The sequence below is a fragment of the Haplochromis burtoni genome, unplaced genomic scaffold (assembly GCF_018398535.1).
Source record: "Haplochromis burtoni strain Fernald_Lab_line unplaced genomic scaffold, NCSU_Asbu1 Contig_1676, whole genome shotgun sequence".
In the NCBI taxonomy this organism is placed as follows: Eukaryota; Metazoa; Chordata; class Actinopteri; order Cichliformes; family Cichlidae; genus Haplochromis; species Haplochromis burtoni.
In genome coordinates this window covers 13,433-17,792 of record NW_024584037.1, presented here as the reverse complement: position 1 = coordinate 17,792, position 4,360 = coordinate 13,433, and the positions used below count along the sequence as shown (strand labels likewise).

Below are 4,360 nucleotides of genomic sequence, written 5' to 3'. Positions count from 1 at the left end.
CTCCATAATTGTGTTTAACTGAAAGTGAAAATTAAAGGAAGTTTCTAGAACTATCTGGCTTTTTTATTTTGTTTGTTTTTTATTTATATTCTTCAAAATAACATGACACTTGGGAGGATACATGCATTTGACCTTGACCTACCAATGTCAGAGTTTACTTTACTTGAACTTCTTCACAAACCTTTAACGTCTTCATTAAGGAAATCATTTCAAGAAACCATCCATGCTCTTCCACTTATCCTTGGCAGGGTCATGGGGGGCCAAAGCACATCCCATAGGGTGAGAAGGCGGGTAATTTCTGGACGGGTCTGTTGCAGGGCTAACACAGAGAAACGGACAATTATTCACACTCACATTCACACCTATGGGGAATTAAGAATTACCAAGAACCTAACCCCACTGCATGGTCTTGCAAAATTACCCACTGCACGGATATAGCTTAAAATCTCAAGGTTTAACAGCTTATAGAAGCCAAAAATGTCAGCCGCTTTTGGTCATGTCATATGGATAAGGTAAGATAATGAGTTGGGGAATGGCTGCAATCACAGCATTGTAAGATGGTGAAAGATATACTCAAACAACTTGTTTTGTATGAGTTGATATGTATGTAATCCTTTTTGTTATTTATTCCAAATATCTAGTATTTATATATTTTGGGTGTGGCGCACCTATATTCTGTTGTACATGTACAATAATAATAAAGGGCTGTTCACTTCTGTTCTACCATGGGTCAAAACCTGAGCAGGAGGATGAGTTTCTGTAGTTATTAGTGTACAGAAGTTATGGAGACAGAACAGTCATAAAAATAGCATATGGATTTTATTTATGTATTTATTTTAAATACCATGTACTCAGTTTTGTTTTAGATTTATATCTTTCAAACAATGATCTGCTTGTAACTTTACATAGACAGTTACAGCAAAGCGCACATAAATAAGAGTAATTCAAACACACGCTGCAATGTGTACTTAAAATAAGCTAAATACATAACCATGGTACTTAATCAAACCCTGCCCTATTTACACAAGCACACGCTACCGTCTCAGCACATCCTGTTTCTGCAAGTAGACTGTCTTCAAACTACATTGCATATCTTCACAAAATCAATTAAACAGTCAATCCAGCCTACCAAAGTTGTATTAATATTATTCACACAAACCCTAGTTACCCGGTAACAAGGGTTTGTGTTGTTGAGATTGTTGAGACATTGTTTTGCTGTCTCCTATTCTGTCACTGACTCAAAGCTTTGAATCAGTAAAGCCATTTTCAATAAAACTGATGTAGTGGTTTAATACTGGGTCCTTTGAACACTGCTATCTAGCCTCTTAGAGACCATAGCTCCTTTTGTAACAATTCCTGGTGAGTGATTCTTGCACAGATCAGCCAACAGGTTGATGGCTGTTTTTGCCGGTCAACAGTTAAAATCACCTGTGTTTGTGTCACTGCATTAACCACCCATTTCTACTGAACCTGATAAATAACGCGAAAAAAACATTAACATTTTTAATGTAAAACTATTGCAACACTTTTCTAAGATCTGTGAGTTTTCCTGTCCTGACACATGATAACAGAAAAGCCTTCGAGCCATGCTGTGATGCACACCCATCTTACATGGCCACGCCTCATGACTCTATGTGACAAACCAGGAACAGGATGTTATTGTTCCTATAGTAAACAGAGATGCACGACGTCAGACTGAGCTCAGACCGAACTAGCAGCTTCCACTGAGAAAGTCCAGCTACAGGGAAAAAAAGTGGAAAACTCCAACACTGCTGCTGACGCTGCACACGCTGAATGTGAGTATGAACAAAATCCAAAAGAAGTCTTAATGAAGGTAGTAGAGGAGGGAGGGGAGCCAGGACTAACTGTACTTCTATTGTTTTCAGCATCACTCACAAACTCAATGGCTTCCAGATCAGAGGAGGATCTCTGCTGTCCGGTCTGTCAGGAGGTCTTTACAGATCCTGTTCTTCTGTCATGTAGCCACAGCTTCTGTAAAGACTGTCTGAAGAGATGGTGGAGGGAGAGAGTAAAACATGAATGTCCAGTGTGTAAGAGGAGATCTTCAAGGGATGAACCAACATTAAATCTGGCTTTAAAGAACTCTGTGTGAGTTGTTCTTACAGGAGGAGATCAGAAGAGCGTCAAAGGCTCTCTGCAGTCTGCACTCTGAGAAACTCAAACTCTTCTGTCTGGACCATCAGCAGCCAGTGTGTGTCGTCTGCAGAGACTCAGAAAAACACACCGACCACAGATTCAGACCCATCGATGAGGCTGCACAACAACACAAGAAGGAACTACAGGAAACTCTGGAGGCCTTAAAGGAGAAGTTAAAGATTTGTGAGGACGTTCAAGTGAAGTTTGATCAAACAGCAGAACACATTAAGGTCCAGGCCCGACACACAGAGAGGCAGATTAAGGAGCAGTTTAAGAACTTCACCAGTTTCTAGCAGAGGAAGAGGAGGCCAGGCTGGCTGCACTGAGGGAGGAAGAGGAGCAGAAGAGTGGGATGATGAAGGAGAAGATGGAGGCTCTGAGCAGAGAGATAGCAGCTCTTTCAGACACAGTCAGAGCCACAGAGGAGGAGCTGAGAGCTGAAGACGTCTCATTCCTGCACAACTACAAGGCTGCAGTGGAAAGAGTCCAGCGCTGCCCCCTGCTGGATGATCCACAGCTGCCCTCAGGAGCTCTGATAGACCAGGCCAAACACCTGGGCAACCTGACCTTCAACATCTGGAACAACATGAAGGACATGGTCTCCTACACTCCTCTCATTCTGGACCCAAACACTGCTCATCCAAACTCATCCTGTCTGAAGATCTGACCAGTGTGAGAGGAGGAGAAGAGAGGCAGAATCTTCCTGATAATCCAGAGAGGTTTGATTTTTTCTGGTCTGTCCTGGGCACTGAGGGCTTTAACTCAGGGACTCACAGCTGGGATGTCGAGGTTGGAGACAATACGTACTGGGGACTGGGCGTGTTAGCAGAATCTGATGAGAGGAAAGGAACCACACTGTCTGGATTATGGAGAATAAGGTTCAATTCAGGTGAATACTCAGCACTGTCACCATTAGCTCCATCCACTGTTCTCTCAGAAAAGAAGAAGTTCCAGAGGATCAGAGTGAACCTGGACTGGAACAAAGGGAAGCTGTCGTTCTCTGATCCTGATACTAACACACACATACACACCTTCACACACACTTTTACTCATAAGATGTTTCCTTATATTGGCACTCTGGATGATAAATTGAAGGTGTTGCCTTTGAAAGTGTCAGTGGAGCAGATAAGTTCAGGATGATTATATTTCTCATGCTTGCTGTTAGTGAATTGAACCTTTTAAACTGCAGCTGTCCTCCTGCTGCCTCGTTGTTCCAAAGCTCTTTGTTTGTCTTGGTTCTCACCATTTCAGTTTCTGCTGTCTACCCTTTCACAATCATTTCACTGTTTCTCAGTGACTCCCAAAACTTGATTTGAAATTCTGTCATATTTCAGATCATTACAAATGTTTTACAATTCATGTCTGAACTAAAATGTCTACACTCATTGTGGTATTCATTACATTATTGGTGGGATACGTCACGGTGGGCACACCCAAAAAACAAAAAACAAAAAAACAGTCTAGAAGAAAACATAAGTAACTTTTCTAAAATAAAGATCCAAAAAAATGTAAATCTTTTAATTGTGCCCTTATCTTAAACAGGAGAATGTTTTTAAGGCTTCCCATCTCAACAGCTACCAGCTCAATTAATGAGACCATTTACAAAATATGAGACCCGCAGGAGGTGCTATAATTAATTAAATAGGAGAGCTGTAGACATGCAGACAGCTCATAAGGTTTAATATTAATACAAGAAATATATATTTCCATATATGTAAAAATAGCACCATAAGGTAGGCAGTTACAAGAAAAACTATGATTAAACAAATTGTGCTGCATAACAGTACGCAAAAGAGCTGTCTTTTAGGAAGATTTTAAAAATGGCCAAATGTCACTGCTTGCACCAGGCAATCACATGGCCTCACACAAGGTTACTCTTCTTCGTCTTGGATTTTATTGGTGGTTGGCAAACAACAAATTGGTGCATTACCACCAACAACTGGAGCGTGTACCAGAATGTCACTTAAGCATTAGAGCCTATCATACAAATGGGTTTATTTAAGAAAACTAAATACTGTCTAATTTTACTTTTTGAGTTTTTTCAAAGGAGATCAATTAAGTCTAGTTTCAGTTTAATTCTATTTAGGTTTTGAATTCGATGTCTTTGTTTTTCCTCATAATCCTGACAGTGTAATATGACATGCTGTACTGTGTCATCATCTCCACAGTACTCACTTTTCCCATTACAGTGCTTCCATAAAAT

At 40.6% G+C, this 4,360-nt stretch overlaps 1 pseudogene; it reads left to right on the top strand.

Annotated features, from left to right (window-relative positions):
• The first annotated feature begins 1,691 nt into the window (after positions 1-1,691).
• On the top strand, positions 1,692-4,354 carry LOC121813431 (annotated as a pseudogene).
• Positions 4,355-4,360: the final 6 nt, after the last annotated feature.